At 37.4% G+C, this 23,681-nt stretch overlaps 1 pseudogene; it reads left to right on the top strand.

Annotated features, from left to right (window-relative positions):
- LOC143663339 (B-cell lymphoma/leukemia 10 pseudogene) overlaps positions 1 to 21,557 on the top strand; it is a 40,808-nt pseudogene extending 19,251 nt beyond the window's left edge.
- The last annotated feature ends 2,124 nt before the right edge of the window (positions 21,558 to 23,681 follow it).

Below are 23,681 nucleotides of genomic sequence, written 5' to 3'. Positions count from 1 at the left end.
CTTCTCTGCATCAATTGAGATGATCATGTGATTTTTCTGCTTTGATTTGTTGATATGGTGTATTACATTAATTGATTTTCTTATGTTGAACCATCCTTGCATACCTGGGATGAATCCTACTTGGTCATGATGTATAATTCTTTTAATGTGTTGTTGGATACGATTTGCTAGAATTTTATTGAGGATTTTTGCATCTGTATTCATTAGAGAGATTGGTCTGTAGTTTTCTTTTTTTGTAATATCTTTGCCTGGTTTTGGTATGAGGGTGATGTTGGCTTCATAGAATGAATTAGGTAGTTTTCCCTCCACTTCGATTTTTTTGAAGAGTTTGAAGAGAATTGGTACTAATTCTTTCTGGAACGTTTGGTAGAATTCACATGTGAAGCCATCTGGTCCTGGACTTTTCTTTTTAGGAAGCTTTTGAATGACTAATTCAATTTCTTTACTTGTGATTGGTTTGTTGAGGTCATCTATGTCTTCTTGAGTCAAAGTTGGTTGTTCATGTCTTTCCAGGAACCCGTCCATTTCCTCTAAATTGTTGTATTTATTAGCGTAAAGTTGTTCATAGTATCCTGTTATTACCTCCTTTATTTCTGTGAGGTCAGTAGTTATGTCTCCTCTTCCATTTCTGATCTTATTTATTTGGATCCTCTCTCTTCTTCTTTTTGTCAATCTTGCTAAGGGCCCATCAATCTTATTGATTTTCTCATAGAACCAACTTCTGGCCTTATTGATTTTCTCTATTGTTTTCATGTTTTCAATTTCATTTATTTGTGCTCTAATCTTTGTTATTTCTTTCTTTTTGCTTGCTTTGGGGTTAGCTTGCTGTTCTTTCTCCAGTTCTTCCAAATGGATAGTTAATTCCTGAATTTTTGCCTTTTCTTCTTTCCTGATATAGGCATTTAGAGCAATAAATTTCCCTCTTAGCACTGCCTTTGCTGCGTCCCATAAGTTTTGATATGTTGTGTTTTCATTTTCATTCGCCTCGAGGTATTTGCTAATTTCTCTTGCAATTTCTTCTTTGACCCAGTCGTTGTTTAGGAGTGTGTTGTTGAGCCTCCACGTATTTGTGAATTTTCTGGCACTCTGCCTATTATTGATTTCCAACATCATTCCTTTATGGTCCGAGAAAGTGTTGTGTAAGATTTCAATCTTTTTAAATTTGTTAAGACTTGCTTTGTGACCCAGCATATGGTCTATCTTTGAGAATGATCCATGAGCACTTGAAAAAAACGTGTATCCTGCTGTTGTGGGATGTAATGTCCTATAAATGTCTATTAAGTCTAGTTCATTTATAGTAATATTCAGATTCTCTATTTCTTTGTTGATCTTCTGTCTAGATGTTCTGTCCCTTGATGAGAGTGGTGAGTTGAAGTCTCCAACTATTATGGTATATGAGTCTATTTCCCTTTTCAGTGTTTGCAGTATATTCCTCACGTATTTTGGGGCATTCTGATTCGGTGCGTAAATATTTATGATTGTTATGTCTTCTTGTTTAATTGTTCCTTTTATTAGTATATAGTGTCCTTCTTTGTCTCTTTTAACTGTTTTACATTTGAAGTCTAATTTGTTGGATATTAGTATAGCCACTCCTGCACTTTTCTGGTTGTTATTTGCATGAAATATCTTTTCCCAACCTTTCACTTTCAACCTATGTTTATCTTTGGGTCTAAGATGTGTTTCCTGTAGACAGCATATAGAAGGATCCTGTTTTTTAATCCATTCTGCCAATCTATGTCTTTTGATTGGGGAATTCAGTCCATTGACATTTAGTGTTATTACTGTTTGGATAATATTTTCCTCTAACATTTTGCCTTTTGTATTATATATATCATATCTGATTTTCCTTCTTTCTACACTCTTTTCCATATCTCTCTCTTCTGTCTTTTTGTATCTGACTCTAGTGCTCCCTTTAGTATTTCTTGCAGAGCTGGTCTCTTGGTCACAAATTCTTTCAGTGACTTTTTGTCTGAGAATGTTTTAATTTCTCCCTCATTTTTGAAGGACAATTTTGCTGGATATAGGAGTCTTGGTTGGCAGTTTTTCTCTTTTAGTATTTTAAATATATCATCCCACTGTCTTCTAGCTTCCATGGTTTCTGCTGAGAAATCTACACAAAGTCTTATTGGGTTTCCCTTGTATGTAATGGATTGTTTTTCTCTTGCTGCTTTCAAGATCTTCTCTTTCTCTTTGACCTCTGACATTCTAACTAGTAAGTGTCTTGGAGAACGCCTATTTGGGTCTAATCTCTTTGGGGTGCGCTGCACTTCTTGAATCTGTAATTTTAGGTCTTTCATAAGAGTTGGGAAATTTTCAGTGATAATTTCTTCCATTAGCTTTTCTCCTCCTTTTCCCTTCTCTTCTCCTTCTGGGACACCCACAACACGTATATTTGTGCAGTTCATATTGTCCTTGAGTTCCCTGATACCCTGTTCAAATTTTTCCATTCTTTTCCCTATAGTTTCTGTTTCTTTTTGGAATTCAGATGTTCCATCCTCCAAATCACTAATTCTATCTTCTGTCTCTTTAAATCTATCATTGTAGCTATCCATTATTTTTTCTATGTTTGCTACTTTATCCTTCACTTCCATAAGTTCTGCGATTTGTTTTTTCAGTTTTTCTATTTCTTCTTTATGTTCAGCCCATGTCCTCTTCATGTCCTCCCTCAATTTATCGATTTCATTTTTGAAGAGATTTTCCATTTCTGTTCGTATATTCAGCATTAGTTGTCTCAGCTCTTGTGTCTCATTTGAGCTATTGGTTTGTTCCTTTGACTGAGCCATATTCTCAAGCTTTTGAGCGTGGACAGTTATCTTCTGCTGCTGGCGTCTGGGCATTTATTCAGATTTCTCTTGGTGTTGGACCCAGCAAGGTTGTAATATTTTTCTGTGAAATCTCTGGGTTCTGTTTTTCTTATCCTGCCCAGTAGGTGGCGCTCGTGGCACACGTTTGTCTGCGGGTCCCACCAGTAAAAGGTGCTGTGGGACCTTAAACTTTGGAAAACTCTCGCCGTCCTGGGGGTTCGCTAGCCGAAGCGGCTTGAGCCGGCCCGGGGTCCGAACGCAGGGAGGGTTGCTGGTCGCCGCAGCCAGGGAAAGAGCCCGTCCGAATTTCCTAGTCGGCCCTGGGCAACAAGCGTGGCGGGAGGGCGCCAGCGGCAGCGGCCCGCCCGAGAGAGTTCACGTTCCCCGGGAGTCACGGGTTTGGAAGGGGCCTCCCCCACCCGTCACCGTTCTCCGCGGCCTGGGGGTTTCCGATCCAATTCTCTCAGTTGGTCCGGGGGCTGCGCGTGGTGTGGGCGCCAGCCGTCTTGGTTTCAGGGGACCACCTCTCCAATTCTCCCAGCCGGCCCGGGAAGGGGGAAGGGAGTAACTCCGGCCGCTTGCCACCCCGCCCGGTAAGGCCCGCGCGCCTCGGCGATCTCACCCGAGCTGCTTCTCTCAGCCAGCCAGCCGTTCCAGGATGGGGTACGCTGTCTTTTTTATCTCTGTTGTGGCTTTGGGCGCTTTCTGTATCGTTTCTACTCCCCTAGTAGGTGTCCTGGAGAAGAAACTAAGATCCGCGCGTCTTACTAAGCCGCCATCTTCCAGTAAACCTCCTCTTAACTCTTGTCCCTCACCCCATTATTTACCTCTGCTGTTGCTGCGGTACTGCTGATGGTTTCCTTTAGAGCATAGCTCACAGCATGCAATAGCAGTTTTCCCACTGTACCCTGGACTTAAACACTTTTTATACAAGAATCATATCTTTGAAGTAATTCTTAATGAGAACTCGTTCATATTTCTAGTGTGAGTCAGTGGGACATGTAGGTCTATATAACCCCTTTCAATCTTGTTCATTGTTGGTATGGTAATATTACTTCTAGACCCACTAGAGAATCACCTTTGCACCTATCTATTCCCTTACATTGGAGTTCAACCTCATTAACTAATGATTCACCCATCTCTAGTTTCTGTGTATCTCTCAAGTCCCCTATTTTCTGTATTTATAAGCCTCTGATTGTACCTTTATGCTGGTCATAAAAGTGGACTCATACAGAATCTATCCTTTGTGTCTGGCTAATTTCACTCAGCATTATGTGCTCAAAGTTTCTCCATCTTATCATGTGCTTCAGGATGCCATTTTGTCTTACTGCTGCATAATGCTCCATCATATGTAAATACCACATTTTGTTGATCCACTCATCTGTTGATGGGCATTGGTTTGTTTCCATCTTTCAGCAATTGTGAATAACATCAGTGTGCAAATGTCTGTTTGTGTCATTGCTTTCAGTTCTTCTGGGTATATACGAAGCAGTGCTATTGCTGGGTCATAGGGCAACTTGATATTTAGTTTCTTAAGGAACCACCAAACAGTTTTTCATAGTGGCTGCACCATTGTGCATTCCCACCAGCAGTGCGTAATTGTCCTAATTTTTCCACATCCTCTCCAACATTTATAGTTTCCTGTTTGTTTAATAGCAGCCATTCTTATGGATGTGAAGTGGTATCTCATTGTAGTCTTGATCTGGATTTCCCTTATAGCCAGTGAAAATGAGCATCTCTTCATGTGCTTTTGAGCCATCTGTATTTCTTTTCAGAAAAATGCCTATTCATATCATTAGCCCATTTTATAACTGGGTTGCTTGTTCTTTTGTTGTTGAGTTGCATGATTTCTTCATATATACAGGAAATCAAACCTTTGTCTGATATGCGATTTCCAAATGTTTTCTCCCATAGAGTTAGCTCCTTCTTCACCTTTTTGACAAAGTCTTTTGAAGTGCAGAAGTACTTGATTTTGAGGAGTTCCTGTTTATCTATTTTTTCTTTTGTTGCTTGTGCTTTGGGCGTAAAGTTTAGGAAGTTACCTCCTATTACGAGATCTTGAAGATGTTTCCCTCCATTTTCTTCTAGAAGCTTTATGGTGCTAGTTCTTATATTTAGGTGTTTGATCCACTTTAAGTTAATTTTTGTGTAGGGTGTAAGATAGGGGAACTCCTTCATTCTCATGGCTATTGATATCGAGTTCTTCCATGCCCAATTATTGAAAAGACTATTTTGTCCCAGGTCAGAGGATTTGGGGTCTTGTCAAAAATTAGTTGGCCATAGATTTGGTAAGCTATTTCTGCACTCTCGATTTGATTCCATTGGTCAATTCTTCTATCTTTGTGCCAGTACCATGCTGTTTTGACCACTGTGACTTTGTAATAGGTTTTAAATTCAGGAAGTGTTAATCTTCTCACTTCGTTCTTCTCTTTTAGAATGCTTTTAGCTATTCAGTGTCTCTTTCCCTTCCAGACGAATTTGGTAGTTAGCTTTTCCAAATCTTCAAAGTATGTTGTTGGAATTTTGATTGGTACTCTGTTGAATCTGTAGGCCAACTTGGGGAGAATTACATCTTAACTATATTTAGCCTTCCTATCCATGAGCAGAGAATGTCTTTCCACCTATTTAGATCTCCTTTGATTTCTTTTAGCAATGTTATGTAGTTTTCTGTGTGCAAGTCCTTTACATCCCTAGTTAAGTTCATTCCTAAGTATTTGATTCTTTAAGTTGATACTTTGAGTGGAATTTTTTCTTTAACTGACTCCTCAGCTAGCTCATTGCTTGTGTATAGAAATGTTACTGATTTTTTCACATTAATTTTATATCCCGCCAGCTTGCTGAATTTGTTTATTAACTCAAATAACTTTGCTGCAGATTTCTCAGGATCTTCCAAGTATAGTATCATATCATCTGCAAATAATGAGAGTTTTACTTCCTCCTTTCCAATTTGAATGCCTTTTATTTCTTTGTCTCACCTGATTGCTCTAGCTAGAATTTCTATCACAATGTTGAATAATAGTGGTGACAGTGAGCGTCCTTGTCTTGTACCTGATCTTAGGGGGGAAGCTTTCAGTGTTTCTCCATTGAGTATGATACTGGCTATCAGTTTTTCATATTTCCCTTTATCATATTGAGGTTTGATTCTTATCTTTTGGAGTGTTTTTATCAGAACAGGATGTTGAATTTTGTCGAATGTTTTTCAGCATCAATCAAGATGATCATGTGATTTTTAACTTTTGATTTGTTAACATGCTGTATTACATTAATTGATTTTCTTGTGTTGAACCATCCTTGCATTCCTGGTATAAACCCTACTTGGTCATGGTGTATAATTCTTTTAATGTGCTGTTAAATTCGATTTGCTAATATTTTATGGAGAATTTTTGCATCTGTGTTCATTAGGGAGATTGGCCTGTAGTTTTCCTTTCTTAAATCATCTTTACCCAATTTGGTATTAAAATGATATTAGCATCATAAAATGGGTTAGGCAGAGTTTCTTTTTCCTCATTTTTTTGGAAAAGTTTGAGCAGGATTGGTGTTATCTCTTTCTGGAATGTTTGATAAAATTCCCCTGTGAAGCCATCTGTCCCTTCCTTACTTTGAAGAAAGATTTTTAATGGCTGATTGAATCTCTTTACTTGTGATTGGTTTGTTGAGATCTTCTGTTTCTCCCTGAGTCAGTGGAGCTTGTGTGTGTGTTTCCAGGAATTTGTCCATTTCACCTAAGTTGTCTAATTTGTTGACATATAGTTGTTCATAGTATCTTGTTATGATTTCTTTTATTTCTTCAGGGCCTGTGGTAACACACCCCTTCTCATTTCTGATTTTGTTTATTTGCATCCTCTCTCTTTTTCTCTTTGCCAGTCTTGTTAGTGGCCTATCAATTTTATTGATTTTCTCAAAGAACCAAATTTTGGATTTACTGATTCTTTCTATTATTCTTTTGTTCTCCCATTCATTTATCTCTGCTTTAATCTTTGGTATTTCTCTTCTCCTATTTGCTTTGGGGTTAGTTTTCTGTTCTTTCTCAAGTTCCTCCAGGTTTGCCGTTAAGTCCTAGATTTTTGCTTGTTCTTGTTTTTTAATATAAGGATTTAAGGCAGTAAATTTCGCTCTCAGCACAGCCTTTGCTATATCTCATAAGTTCTGATAAATTGTATTCTCATTTTCATTCATCCCCAGATAGCTACTGATTTCTCTAGCGATTTCTTCTTTGACCCATTGGTTGTTGAAGAGTGTGTTATTTAATCTCTGTATATTTGTGAACATTCTCCTTCTTTAGTGGTTATTGAGATTCAGCTTCATCCCATTGTAATCAGAGAAAATGCTTTGAATAATTTCAATATTTTTTAATTTATAAAGGTCTGTTTTGTGCCCCAGCATATGATCTATCCTGGAGAATGTTCCATGAGCACTAGAACAAAGCTTTGTGCTTTGGAATGCAATAGCCAATTCATTTATTGAGTTATTTAACTTTTCTCTTTCCTTGTTGATCTTCTGTCTGATTGTTCTATCTATAGAGGAGAGTGATGTATTGAAGTCTCCTATTATTATTGTTGAAAAATCTATCACTCCCTTCAGTTTTGCCAATGTCTGTGTCATGTACTTTGGAGTTCCTTGATTGGGAACATAAACATTATGGTTGTTATATCTGCTTAGTGAATTGACCCTTTAATTAGTATACAGTGTCCTTCTTTGTCACTTATGATGTCCTTACATTTAAAGTCTATTTTGTCCAATGTTAGTGTATTAGTTAGGGTTCTCTAGAGAAACAGAATCAACAGGGAACACTTGCAAATATAAAATTTATGAAAGTGTCTCACGTGACCGTAGGAACGCAGAGTCCAAAATCCACAGGGCAGGCTGCGAAGCCGATGACTCCAATGGATGGCCTGGATGAACTCCACAGGAGAGGCTCACCAGCCAAAGCAGGAATGCAACCTGTCTCCTCTGAGTCCTCCTTAAAAGGCTTCCCATGATTGGATTTAGCATCACTAATTGCAGAAGACACTCCCCTTTGGCTGATTACAAATGGAATCAGCTGTGGATGTAGCTGACGTGATCATGACCTAATCCTATGAAATGTCCTCATTGCAACAGACAGGCCAGCGCTTGCCCAATCAGATGAATAGGTACCACAACTTGGCCAAGTTGACACCTGTCCCTAACCATGACAGTTAGTATAGCTACTCCTGCTTTCTTTTGGTTACAACTTGTGTGAAAAGTCTTTTTCAATCCTCTCACTTTCAATCTATTTGTATCCTTGTGTGTAAGATGATTCTCCCATAAGCAGCATATAGCTGGTTTATGTTTCTTAATCCATTTTCCAATCTGTATCTTTTAATTGGTAAGTGTAGTCCATTAACATTCAAAATTATTACTGAAAAGGCATTTCTTGATTCCACCATCTTATTTTCTCATTTTATTTGTCAGATCTATATATTCTTTTCCCTCTTACTTTCTATATTCTTTAAATTACCCTCAGTGGTACTCTTCAATTCTGTGCCCTCCTCCAGACCTCCTTCTCCTGTCTTTTTTTTTTTTTTTTTTAGCTGGCAGAACTCCTTTTAGTATTTCTCGTAGGGCCAGTCTTGTTAACAAATTCTTTCAGAACTTCTTTGTCTGTGAAAACTTTAATCTCTCCCTCAATTTTGAAGGACAATTTGGCTGGGTACAGAATTCTTGGCTGGAAGTCTTTCTCTTTCAGGATCTTGAATATATCATACCACTGCCTTCTCACCTCCAGGGTGCTAGCTGAGTAGTCTGAACTCAGTCTTATTTGATTTCCCTTGTATGTAGTATATTGTTTTTCTCTCGCTGCTTTCAGGATTTTCTGCTTCTCTTCAACATTTGACAGACTGATTTGTATGTACCTTGGGGAAGGCCTATTTGGATTTATTCTGTTTGGAGTTCATTGGGCTTCTTTGGCTTGTATATTTATGTCTTTTATGAGTGTTGGGAAGCTTTCCCCCATTATATCCTCAATTCTTCTTCCTAGCCCTTTATTCCTCTTTTCTCCTTCTGGACACCAGTGATTCTTATATTTGCGTGCTTTGTTTTGTCAATTATTTCTCTGAGTTCCCGTTCAATTTTTTCCATCTTTTTTGCCATATGCTGTTTTGAGTCTTCAAAGTCAATTATCCTGTCCTCTATATCACTTATTCTTTCTTCTGTCTCTTCATGTCTGGTGTTGTGTGCCTCTAGTGTACATTTTTTATTTGATCTACAGTCTTTAATCTCTGTGATTTCTGCTATTTTTTTATTTATTCTTTCAAATTCTTCTTTGTGCTCTTCTATTGTCTTCTTGATCTCCTTTATGTCATTTGCTATCCCACTTATTATATTATATAGAGTTGTATGAACACCTTTGATTAGTTGTTCTGATGTCTGTGTCTCCTCTGGCATTTCAATTTGGTCATTAGGCAGGGGTATATCTGTCTGCATTGTGATATGCTTAGTGATCTACTGCTGTCTTCATGGTATGTAAATATCTTGATTGATTTACTTTGGGAGTTGATTTCTTTCAGTAATCTAAGGTCCTGTGTTTGGGGGATGGTTGTACAGCATGGAGCAGGGTACGAGGTAGAGCACTCAGTATGGTGATTTGTTTCAGGGCAGGTATGGGTGCAGGTTGGGGATGTTATGCTGATGCTTGTGGCTGTGGGTACCCAGCAGCCAGGGAAGATGTAGCTGTGTGGGTGCACCAGTCTGGGGGGTAACCCTGGTGTGTGCTGGTCTAAGGCACGGGGCCCTTTGTGCACATTCATAGTGCTGTGGCAGCAGGCTGGCATTATGCTTTCCTGAGGTGGGGGCAGATGTGACCCAGCTGCGCAGGTCAGCACTTTCTCAGAGCTGGGAATTGAGGCTGAGGGCTATGGCAATGCGTTGTCCTAGGACTGTTGTAAAGTGTGGTTCCCAGAGCTGAATAACTTGATTTGGGGTCAGTGGTCTATGCGTGGGTCTGCAAATGCTGTAAAGGGATGCCCTGAATTCAGGGAGGGCTGGGTGAGGCTGTGCGACACTATGGACTGGGTGCGGGCATAGCCTAGATATGGAGGTTAGTGCCGCAGCCTTTGTACGCTGGCAAGAGCCTGCAGGGAACAGAGAGGGGGAGGTAGTGCACTGGAGGGGTGCAGGAGGAGTGGGTTGGGCTGCACTTGGGGTTGGGGTGGGGGACAGGTACGTGCATTGGGGACTGGTGGGGTAGAGGTGCCTGGAGCATAGGGAATGGGAGCAGGTGATGGGGGTCAGGTGTGTGAGGTGTGGGGTGAGTCACTGGTCATGGGGCTGCGTTGGTGAGGGTAGCACACCCAAGGAATGCAGCCTGGCCTACTTCCTAGTCATGCACTCTCATCTGTGCACTCCTGCAGGGTCTATGGCTCTGTGCCAGGCTCCAGCCTTCTGCCTCTCAGTTCCTTGGCCTCCACAACCAGGACTGCTACATGTGGTACATGTTTGGATTTTATTCCAAGATACTGGGAAGCCAGTGAATGTTTTTGGCCAAAAAGTGAGTTCATTTGATTTACATTTAAAATTATATATATATTTAAAGCTGGGTGGGAAGTTGACTGTAAGAAGGCAGAAATGGAAGAAGGGACAAAAGTTGAGAGGCTGTGGCAGTGGCACAAGTGAGAGATATTGGGGGATTGGGCAGTGGGAGAAAGAGAGGCCAACTCCTCTTCTTGTCATGCAAAGGGAAAGTATGGGCAGGGATCCCTCAGAATCGACTGAGGGTGGAAAATGAATGGAAGCCCAGAGAACTCTGGATAAGTGGGCAGATGACCTTTCATAAGAGCCTGTTCTGCATGACTCAGCCCATGCAGCCATAGGGGCCACTGGATGTCCACAGGAGCAACTGGTTAGCTCAATCTGTTATGTGCCTGAGACTGGCTGGGAGAGAGGGGGCAGTGCAGAGAAAGATCTGCCTCTGTTGGTTTCCATAGTGGGAAGTTGGTCTTGTCTCTTACCAAGACTAAACTCAATGGAGTATTCTTTCGCGCAGAGACTGGGTGTGTTTAGAATGGGATTGCTAGGGCAGGAGAGGGGTTGGGTGCTGTGATAAACAGGCAAAGAATGACAATTCACTTTCATAGTCAATGAGATAAACACTTCCATGTGCCAGATATTGTTCTGGGCCATTTCTTTCTGAAACACAATGCCCCAAACACAATCAACTCCAGAAATGTGTGTGGAATAAATTCATTTCCTCCTCCCATGAAACTTGTACATATTAGTAAAGGAATTAGGAAACTGGTTCTCAAAAAAGAGTAAGTAAATTCACTAGGGTCATTCAGCTAGTAAAGCATAATGATTAAAAGTCTAGCAGACTTGGGCATGAATTCCAAATCTGATATTTACCAGCTTTGTGACCTATAGAAATTTAACTTACCTCTCAGTGAGTCAAACTCACCTCTCAGTTTACACATCTATGGAATGGGGTTAATCACAGTACCCATCTCACAGAATTCTCTGAGGGTTAAATGAGTGATTATATTAATTATTATTAAATTATGACTATCCATTATTTATTACTCAAGCTGAATTATTAATTATTATTAGATCTGAAATTCAATACCTGCTGAATTGCTGTTCTGCTGGCTCTGCTGTTCTTGACACCTGTCTTCTTATAAAATCATGATACTACATGAAATAAAATCAACGCAAATATCTTTCATTAATAGAGCCCAATTTTGCACAATTACATTTCACTAAGAGTCTGGTCATCACCTATTTCGTTTTCCAAAGGACCTCTGTCTGGGTGGAGGCTTTCTCATGTGCAGGGAGCAGACTTTGCCAGTGAAAGAACACACCGTTACTCTGTTTCTCCTAGATGGACCTGTCCTTCTGCTTCACCCTGAGGATGTCATGTGCCTCTGAAATATTGACCTTTGCCACCTTGGGAATGTGCCACATATTGAACAAAGGCTCTGTTTAGGTCCTGCCACTGGAGAATGGAAACCAGGGACCAATTTCTGTTTTTGGGTTTCTCCATGTTGCACCTCTGTTCACTGTATCACATAGTTTTGGAAAATGCAAACTACACACCTCCCCAAACTCCAACCCATCCTCTATCACACACACCACAGCTGTGTTTTGAAGCCTCCATTTCTCTTCTATTCCATAGTGAAGCTTCCTATTGGTTGAGGGAACATCTCTGCTAAAGGTGCCCAAAGTTTACAACCTTAATGCTTGAACATAATTTGAGTGCATACTAATAACCCTTACTCACAACACCTCATGAAAAGAGGGTGATCCATTTTATTAATAGATGCATGTGTTCTGACTTAGAATTGGAAAGTCTATCAAAGACCAGCATGTCTCCCTCCCTTCTGTTGCTTGAAAGCGTTCAACAGTGTTCCTGCCAATAGTGCCCCTTTCTTGTTTGAATGTCTCTACCCCACAAAGCTACCACTCCAGTTTCCAACACCCTTATCTTATGTGAGAGCGCTTTTTACTTGAAGTAGATAGACATATTACTTCCTTTTAGCAGTCTTTATATATATAGTGGTCTAATCACTGAATTAAATTATTAATATGATTTGTACTAGCATCTTGTCCAGAAGAGTCAGCCATTTCCACTAAAATTTGTTTATTTAGTCTGATAGGTGGTAATAAACTTTTGAGGAGTATTTTTATTTTACATTTGTCTCTCCAAATCCACTCTTAACCTCCTCTGTCCCACTCCAAGAAACTGACTTTTATGTACTACATCAATGGGAATCCTTGCCCTCTGACTTCCTGTTGGTTTCAGTAAGGTCTAAACCATCCTGGGTTTAGTGTGTCTCATCCTGGGTTCTCCCAAAAGCAGAAACCAAGACTAGGGTCTGCATGCAGACAGTTGACAGTGGAAATTATCATAGGGAGCAGGGTTGATGAACTGGGGAGAGGAAGACAAGAAAGGAAGCAATACGCAGGTCTGTTTGCAACTGCAAGAACAAATGGTGTTCAATCCTATTCAGTGATTCTGAGAAGAAAACAGAATTGCATTTTCCGTCAGTGTGGTGAGAAGAAGCAAGTAACCATTGTTTCGAGTCTCCATTATATGAAGGTTGCCCTATGGGCTGTTAATTTCCCCACATTTCTGTGTTTCTCATACAGAAATGCTGAGCAGGATGTCATAGGCCTATGACTCATTTGTACCAGTCCTGGGGCAGAAAATGAGGAAGGATCAGTGAACACTTGAATTGAAGCATTGTCAGCCTGGGCAGGTCAAGGCCTGAATGCTCATGAAAGCTCTGAATAGAATGATAGGTGAGTCCATGCCAATGTGAATTGGTACACAGGAAGTGTCAGATACTGTGTATCTATTCTCCTGGCTCTGTTTTTGATAGGTCACCACAGCTTGGTTCTATCATTCTGCTTAAGAGCAGAGTTCCTATTGGATGACCCACAGAGGTGGGTTATGAACCAGCCAACTTCTGGCTCAAGAATTGCATCTCTTGAAGCACCATAGGATAAGAGCCCTGGGGAGAAGACAATATAAAAATGGTCTGGGGAATCCAGTACTCCAAGGGTGACAACTGTAAAATAACAGACACGGAAGGATGAGCATTGCAAGAGGGGAAGAAAAACTAAGGAAAGTTTACTGAAGATGAATCTGAAAACAAAAATTACAAAGTGTGAAAAAAAATCATCATGATATATTGCCCACAAACTTAACAAACAGAAGAATTAGTTGTTAAGAAAATGTAAGTATTAGAGCCAACTTGTGAAAAGGAATTTATATAGTGTGTATTAAATCCTTCAAACAATAAAGGAAGAATAATATCCATAAAGAAAGAGCAAAAGTATGAAATAAAAGTATACAGATAAGAACCAAAAACACAAGGATTTTGTGGGGAGTATCTTCTTTTTTTAAAAAAAAGAGTTTAGGGCGGGTCATGGTGGCTCAGCAGGTAAGAGTGCTTGCCTGCCATGCCCAAGGACCTGGGTTCGATTCCCGGTGCCTGCCCATGTAAAAAAAAAAGAGTTTATATTTGCACAATTATTACAAAAATGCTAAAGAGAGGTCCAGTACCAGTTTTATCTATTATTATCAACTGATGATATATTTGTCATAATTAATAAACCTATATTGATACATTTTTATTAACTTTAAGTAATTTCCTCAGTTTTCCTCTGTCTTTTTTCCTGTACCAGTCTCCTGCATGCTACATTATACTTAGTGGTCACATCACCTTAGGCTTCTCTTGATTGTTACAATTTCTCAAACTTTCCTTGTTTTTGATGACCTTGACAGATCTGAAGATTATTGGTCAAGCATTTCATAATACAAGCCTCAATCAGGATTTGTCTGATACATTTCTCATGGTTAAATGAAGTTAGACATGGTGAAGAAAACTTCAGAAGAGACATTTTCATCATAACATTCCAAAGATGTATGCTATCAATATAATTGACAGAAGAATATTTCTTAAAGAACTAAAAGAAATTCTGAGTAAGAAAAATATAATACATGAAAATTGCAAAGTCTTAATGCAAGGAATAAATACAAGAGTCAAAGAGATAACTAAAGACTTAGAAGACAGAAATGAAGAACTCATACAGAATGCAGCACAGACAGATAAAGAAAGGGACAGATAAAATAAGAGACATGATCGACAAACTCTCACAGGTGTTTATGGAAGTGTTGATAATAGAGAATTGAGGAAATGACAGATAAACAATATTTGAAAAGACAATAGAAGAGTCATTATTGGAAGGAAGATATGAGCCTTAAAAGAGTATGAACTAATTCTGGTATTGTGAATCAACTCTCTCATTGAGAACAAATATTTGACATAATATTTTTATTTAAAAAAAAGTGCTTGAAAGATATTTTCAAGAACCCTCAAGGCACTTAAAAATTATGGGGCCAATATCTAGTAGAAGAAGGAACTCCAGTTAAGTGAATTGTTCATTTCCAATTGTCTGCTTGTTTTGGAAGAGGCAATTGCAAGACTCAGAAGGGACACCTTTTATAGCCTAGTGGGATTAGAGGACAAAGATTAGAACCAGACACAGACAAAAGAGTAGAAACCCTGGAGACTACCTTGGGAGAAGCAGAAGTATACCAAATTCTTAAATAGATAAAACTCACTTATTTTGTATTAAAGTGGTCCCTAGTTTGCTAGTGCCCTAGCCATCTGTCTAAAGCAAATACAAATAGTCTTGGAGGAAAAATGAAATTATCATAGATCTTACATTTGGTGTAAAATTTCACATATATAATCCCTGACAAAATAAAAAAAATCATACATATGAGGATACAGAAACATATAAAAGAAAATGAAAGAATACTAAGATGAAAAAAAAAACAGAAAATAAAGAGTCCCACAGGGATCTATATAATGGAGTTATCAGACACATGTTTTAAAATAACTAAGGGGGACAACCAAATCAATGGGCCAAGCCCTCAATCTTGGGGTTTGCCCCTATGAAAATTATCTCTGCAAAGGACAGGCCAAGCCTATATGCTTGTTTGAAAGGATGTATGGACACTAGAAAAGCCATGTTTTAATCAAAATTCATTAATGAGTTTACAAAAGTTGCTAGATACAAAGTCAAAATACAAAAATCCATGGTATTCCTATATGATATTAACAATGGATTAGAAAACACAATTTAAATAGATACCATTATAATAGCTTATAAATATGAACCCTAGGATCTAATAAAAGATGTACAAGACCTCTAAACAGAAAACTAAAAATAATATTATCAAGAGAAATTAAAGATTCTCTAAATAATCTTCAAAAATTGGTAGACAGTATTTTAAAGAAGGAAGTTTCCCCAAATTAATCCATATATTTAATGCAATCCCCATAGAAATCACAAAAGGACTATTGTGGTAATGAGATACTTGCTTTTTATAATAATGCAAAAAAGAAGTAATATGGAAAATCTTAATCTAGGGAATATCAAGATGTGCTATAAAGCTATAATAATTGTTATAGTGATAAAAGTTTATACAAATAGATCAATGCAATAGACTGGAGAGTCTGGAAACAATCCCTCCCACACATACAAGCACATGAATTATGATAAAGGTGGCACTGAGAGCACTGAGAGTGGCAAGACATTACTTTTTGAAAAGTACATTGTGCTAATTCAATTGGATATCCACATGAAAGAAAATTAATCATGACTGCTACCTTGTACCACATACAGAAAAAAATCCACTTCCAGAATTTTATACACAATCATACCTCAATGATCTTTGAGTAGTGAAAGATTTCTTATATGGGACACAAAACACTAACAATAAATAGAGTGATAAATTAGAATACATTAAGCTTAAGAATTTTCATACATATAAACAATTCAGAGTGTAAGATGGCAAGCCAAAGATGGGAAAAATATTTGAAAGTCATATATGAAAAAGACTTGATCTAAAATACATAAAATGCTACTTAGCAATAAGAAAAAGAACAACAACTCAAATATGGTGGATATCCACAAAAAGCATGTGAAGTGGTCAATGAGATGCTCAACTCCATTATTATTAGATAAAAAATAAATTTAAACAAAAACAGAGTACCATTACATACTTATCAGAATGATTAAAATTAAAAAGCTTGACAATATTAAGTGTAGGTGGAATTTTGGAGCAGTGGGAATTCCATACCCAGCTAGTGTGAATTTTAATTGGTGCAATGACTTTGGAAAACAGTGCAATGTTACATATATGCATTCCCCATGACCCCCAAAATATCCATGCCTAACAGAAATGTGCACCAGGAGACCTATACAAAACTGCTCATAGCAGCATTATTCATAATTGCCCCAGAATGGAAACAAACCAAATGTCCATTGCAAAAAAACAAGTAAATATATTGTGGTATAATCTTATAGGGGATACTACAGCAATGAAAATGAGCAAACGACAGCTACACACAACATAGATTACTTTCACAGAGATATTAAGTGAAGGAAACCAGAGAGGAAAGAAACATATATATGATTCTATTTATATAATATTCAAAGACAGGTAAAATTAAACCTGTTTTTAGAGAGTAGGGTGGTGATTACCTTTCAGAAGGAGGGAGGGGAGAGTGCTGGCAATGTTCTGTTTCTTGACATGGGGGTAATTGCTTTGGTGTTTATTTAGTGATAATTTACCTAATAGTGATAAAAGAGTAATGACTACAAGCCACGGACTAAACATAACAGCGATTATAGGAATGATGGGCTTAGAGCAGACTGCTCAAAGGCCATGCAACTTTGTAAACTGTGCACCAGTTAACTCAACAATAACTGATGTTTAAGGAGATACCTAGGACAGCTCCACCATTCAGCTACGTGAAGCTGGAGAGGCCAAATAGTGTGGAGATGTTGGTTATCAAAGCATTTTGAACTCGGGAAGCAGAACTCTGAACCGTATGGGCCCAGGAGGAGATGCAACCTGTCACAAGTCAAGAGCCAAGAATCACGCAAGGGAATCTTGGGTGCTGATTGTTTTGAATACCTTTAAAACAGAGATAAAAATTGCTATGGAACAGATCTCAAAATAGATCATACCCAATGACACAAAACAATCCTTAAAAAATGTAAAAGAACTGAAATTATGATCATACAGAGTGTGTTCTCCAATCATCACATTATCAACAATAAATAAATATTAGAAAGATAATGGGGAAATCGCAAGCATTTGGAAACTAAACAGACTTTTAAATAATCTGTGTGATAAAGGGGAAGTCTCAAGTAAATGAAAATACATTGAACTTAAGGAACATGAAAATACAACATATAAAAATTTGTGGTACACAGCTAAAGCAGTGCTGGAAAGAAAAATTATAGGACTAAATGTATACATTAGAAAAGAGAAAATGTTTTAAATCAACAATCTAAAACCCTCTCAAGAATGTAGAAAAAGAAGAGCAAAATAAATCCTAAATAAGCAGAAGGAAAGAAATAATAAAGAGAAGAGCAGAAATCAAAATGAAACTGTGAACAGAAAAACAAGAGAGAAATATCAAAGAAAAAAGAGCTAGTTTTTCTTTAAAAACAATGAAATTAACAAACCTCTAAAAAGAAATAAGCAAAACAGAGAGAAGACACAAATAACCAATATCGGGACTGAAATACAGTAAATCTCTTACATACCTTGTAGATATCAAAAGGTTAATAAGGAAATATTATGAACAACTTTGTACACATAAATATGACAACTTAGACAAAAGAAAAAGAAAGCTAAACTAAAACAACTCACCCAATACAAAAAAAGTAATTTTAATAGTTCTATAACTATTAAAGGATTTCAACTTGTCATTTAAAATGCCTAATAAATAAATCTCCAAGCCCAGCCAGTTTTACTGGGGAATTCTACCAAATTTTTAAAGAAGACTTAACATTAATTCTACATAATGTCTTTCAGAAAATAGAAAAGGAGGAAACATTCCAAATTTATTTTTTGAAGCCAGTATCATCCTGATACCAAAACCAGACAAAGGCAGTACAAAAAAGAAAATTATGAATATCCCTTTTAAATATTGATGCAAAAACTTCAACAAAATATTAACAGACTTCAGCAATATATAAAAGGAATTATGCATGATAACAAAGTGGGGTTCATTCCAGGGTTGTAAAATTGTTTCAATATTTAAAAATCTATCACTGTAATCCACCATATTAACAGGTTTAAAAAGAAAAATCACATGATCATATCAACCAATGTGGAAAGAATAGTAGCATTATTCACAATAGCTAAAAGGTAGAAGCAACTGAAATGTCTCATGGCAGATGAATGGATAAGCAAAATGTGGTGCGTATATCCAGTGGAATATTATTTTCAGCTGTAGAAGGAATGAAGTTCTAATACATGTGGCATGGATAAACCTTGAAGACATCATATTGAGTGAAATAAGCCAGACATAAAAGGATGAATATGTATAATTTCACTTATATAAATATCCAGAACAAATAAATCCACAGAGACAGAAATTTAAGTAACCGGGGATTGTGGTAGAGCAGGGGGAATGGGGAGTTATTATTTGATTGGTACAGTATTTGTTTGGGATGATGAAAAAGTTTTGGTAATGGATAGTGATGATGGTAGCACAACATTTGAATGTAATTAATACCACTGAATTATACACATAAAAGTCTTTAAGAATGGGAAATTATGAGTTGTATATGTTACCACAATAAAAATTTGAACACACACACACACACACACACACATACAGAGCAGGGACTGGTACAGGAAGAAAAAGTGTCAGAAGACATTGGTGAGAAATTTTATCCCCCTTTTTTTGTTGTTGTTTAGCAGTAACTGATTTTGTATTTTAAAGCCAGGTAATATGACAGTGTTTCCTTCTCTCCTACAGTTCATTTGAAGAGAAAACTTCCTGTTTTGATTCTTTGTTTAATCCAATTCATTTGCTAAGTATTAAAGTGAACACCTACTGTGTGCCAGGCACTGTTCCAGGTGCATTATCCCAGCATCACATAATTTGGAATTGCAAAGGACCTTAGAACTCCCCTGTCCAACTTCCATGCTTGACAAACGGGACAGTTGAAGTCTACCAGTATAGACATGGGATTTGGGCATTGTTTTTCTCACTTGCAAATGGTTGAAAAATACTACCTGCCCCAACAGGTTGATGTGAGGATTAACTTAGTGAATGCTTATAAAGTGCTTAGCATGTGTTCTGACCCTATCCCACCACCAGCAGACAATGACTCTTCCTATAACTGACAAATCCTGAACCATATCCAAGCTTCCTCTCCTACCTTTGGGCCTGCGCACGTGGTTGCCCAGCATCTCATGCTTTATCTTCTTTCTAGCCTCTTGTATAAAGTTTAGCATCAGATTTGGATTTGAATATCATTTCTATGCCATCTGAACTTTGTGCTCTTTGGCAATTTAATTTACATCGTTGAGGCTCAGTGTCTTCATCTTGAGCATTAAAATGGTATATTGATTCAAATAATCAATTTGAATATGCCCTGGAGTCAGACATATCTGGATTTAAAACTCTACATAATTAATTTTTTAGCTGAGTGACCTTGAATAGCTAAGTTAATCTCTCTGTGCGTCTGTGTTCTCATAGGCAAAGTGGGAATAATAATAGTACTTATTTCACAGGGTTACTGTAGGGATATATGATGTAGTGCATGTAAAGCCTTGTGCATAATAAACTCTCAATAATGCTCTTTCTCTTTCTCCTTCTTTTTATATGTAAAATGCCTACCACTGTTGCCTAGCACTCAATTAAGAGTAGCTGTTATAATTATATTTCTTGTTTCCAGAAACAATATGCTTATAAGTGGTACATGACTATGAAAAAATTGTAAATTATTTAAGAATTCACTTCTGCAGCATTTCCAGTTTAGATGAAGTCTGCCTGCCCCTCATGCTCTGAAAGCTTAGAGGAAAATAACTATATGATATTTATCTCAGTATCCCCTGAGCATTTAACATGGTGTCCAGAGAGGCATGAAATGAGATTTACTGGGGAACGCATGGAGGGAGGAACTCTAAAAACGCAGAGACAATCCAATCCTAATGCCTTGAATTACTTCGGATCTGGCCCTCCCTGCCTACACACACTTACACATGCCTATACAAAGTAGCAATAGGATTAATCTTATTCAAAACAGCTTGCTATAGGGCCCATTCAGCTAGACAGCAATTCTGTAATATTTACAATGTGATTTCAGTTAAAGAACAACATTAGCACAACTATTGTACAAAGGAGTTTGCTGAACTGTGGTAAACTAGGTTCATATCCAGCACCAATAACTCAGACTCACAAAATGAGATTGTGAGCACAATCCGAAGTAAGGAGCAAGCCTTCTTGAACCCATTGGTACCTATTTTGAGGAGACAGCTAAAATCCAGTGAGTTTTCTATTTTGTTATAGAAGATGGGAGTGCCCCTAAAGGACTTTATGTAGATTATATTCTGTCCTGAAATAATGTAGCATTCTTAGTATATCTCATGTCATCAAAACTACATTATAAAAATACTTGCTTGCATGGGATAGGGACTAAGTGTTTCAGACTTTTAATAATGTAGATTATTTTTCCCTGTATAAATTTTAATAATAAAAGCATATTTCTATCTAAAAATATGTAGCTATAAAACTTAAACATGGGACAAGCCCCCAGACCTGGAAAAATGTGTCACTTCTGCTGAGGAGCCCACCTGTCCCTCACCGATAAAGACCTGACAAAGTAAAGAAGGAAGATTTAGAAAATTTGCATGTGTTCTTGTGTGAAAAAAATCACAGCTGATAGACATTATGATCATCTATGTGCAAGAAAAAATAATTCAGTACAGAAGTCACTGAACAAATTTCTTGCTGAACATCAAATAGGATAAAGGATAGAAAATTGTTAAAATGCTTACAAGAAAACCTGAAAGGACTAGATACCTGGGTTGAGTACAGAGAAATGTGTAAACTAGAAAATATAAAACTAGGACATTTGAAAGGACTAAAATGTAGCAGTTGCTTTCAGATGGAGCTGCAAACATTTCTTGGTCAAATTCGGACGAGAGTAATTTCTCTGAAAAACTCAGAACATCCACTGTCATATACCATCCAAAAAAGAATACAGCACGGCCCAATTTTTTTCATACTGATTGGTCTCTGAATTGATTGGTCTCTGAATTTTCCTGTTCTTGCAGTAGGCAGAACTGAAAATATCATCTTTTCTTCAACTATGCTTCCTACATCTGGGGATCCTGGGAAACTAAATGAGATACCAAGATTTGCGTTTAACAGGACTCATTTCAGAATACATGAGGGAAGGCCTCATTTGAGCTGAGTCTGAAGCTGTATGCCATTTTTGATGTTTTCTAGCCTATAGTGAATCAGTCCTAAAAATATTTTGTATGTATGTTTCAATTCTTCAAAAATCACTTCTATTGTAGGTTTTGTAATGATTTATAATTGCATCTGGATAGGGGAACTCACTTTTATCTGTAATGTGAATAAAATGCCCTCCCATAAAGGACCAATAAAAAGCTGAATGAAGCATGCAATCATTTTAAAAGCACTAAAGAGATAACAAGATAGTGAGAAATGATCAGGAAAAAATATCTGCAAGTTAGAATCAGCCCCAAGACTATTTGCTGATCCAGAAGAATTAAGTATGGAATTGAGCAGTTTTGACATCCTTGCAGGGTGAGAGGGATGCAAGTCAAAGCTCAAGGACCTAAGTCAGGAGCCTGCTATACCTCTCCTTATCCCACTATAATCTGAGACTAAGTAAAGCTAGAGTCTTTAGGTATGGGTGAATTATAAGTAAGGCAGGACATTTGCAAGCTGGGTTTCTGTCATTCTGGGTATCCAGGAAATCTCAGTCCTTTCCTTAGATTGATATGGGCCTCCATGTAGCTGGCCAATGCAAACACTCTTTCTCTGGGGAATGGCAACTATCATTAGTTCTATTAAACATCATGTTGCAGGTTTTAACCAGTATAATAAGATTCTAAATGGCAATATATGATATCAGGATCAGATAGGAAGAAACATAAATGTCATTATTCACAGATGATATGAATGGGAACTTAGAACATATAGAACAACTACAGATAAATTATTAGAATTTCTAAGAGTGTAGAAAGTTTTCTGCACACAAAATTAATGTATAAAAATCAACTATGGGGTGGTGTAACAGTGGCTCAGTGGCAGAATTCTCACCTGCCATGCTAGATACCCAGGTTTGATTCCCGGAGCCTGCCCATGCAAAAAAAAAATCAATTATGTTTCTATAAAACAGCACAAATATTTAGATAATTGAGTTTTTTTAAGATACAATTTTTACAAATATAAAATGCACCAAACATATAAAGTATTTTGGTGCATATATATAAAATGCCAATAAATAAATGGAACAAAATATAAAATATCTATAAAGCTTTATTGTTAAACACTTTTAAAAACCTCAATAAATAGGTATGTTCATGGATCAGAAGACTGAGTTTTATAAAGATGTCAGTTCTCCCCAAAATGATTTATATATTCGATGGAATTACAATAAAAATTTTGACAACTCTGTGTGATAGGCTTATTTTAAAATCGATATAGACATGCAAAGGGCCAAGAAAAGCAAAGATGCACTTGCAAAGCAAAATAAGGAGTGAGAACCTACTGGATCTTCATTTATAAAGATGTAGTAATTAAGATGGTATGATGCTAGTCCAGGGACAGGCAAAGAAACAACTGGAATGGAATAGAGAGTTCAGGAACAGATTCACACACATATTAGATATTTGGTTTATACAAATGTGGTACTACATAGCAATGTGGAAGGAACAGTTTTTTTCCAATGTCCTGTGTCAACTGAGTATCCATAGTGGGGCAGAGTGGGGCGGGGGGTAGAAATTGGATCTGCAGTTCACATGATGAACAAAAACTTCACTTCAGATGAATCAAAGATAAAAATATAAATGGCAAAAATATGAAGCTCTTAGAAAACAGTGTAGAAGAATACCTACCTGACCCTAAGATAAGGAAAAATTTAAAAATGATGACCACCTGTGGCTTCATTGAAATTAAGAATATCCATCCATGAAAGAAAGTTGAAAAGGCAAACCATGGGAATGAGACACCATTTTGAATACATATAACAGATAAAAGGTTCATATTCAGAAATCATTAACAAAAAAGACAACTCAATAGAAAAATAGATGAGACACTTAAACAGGCATATCACAAAAGAGGAAATCACATGGAAAAGTGCTCAATCTTATTAGTAATCCAGGAAATGAAAACTATTATCATGTTGGCAATAAATAAGACTGACAAAACCTAATATAGACTAAACTGAGGAACATCAGAGCTTCCATATACATTACATATAAAGAGATAAATAACATGATACTGATTTAGGAATTAAAAGTGGCTGTGAGAGTGTAAACGGGCACAACCCCCCTTTAGAGAACAG

The sequence above is a fragment of the Tamandua tetradactyla genome, chromosome 19, assembly GCF_023851605.1.
Source record: "Tamandua tetradactyla isolate mTamTet1 chromosome 19, mTamTet1.pri, whole genome shotgun sequence".
Taxonomy (NCBI): domain Eukaryota; kingdom Metazoa; phylum Chordata; class Mammalia; order Pilosa; family Myrmecophagidae; genus Tamandua; species Tamandua tetradactyla.
Note: the sequence above shows the minus strand (reverse complement) of the source record. Positions and strands in the feature narration are given on the sequence as shown.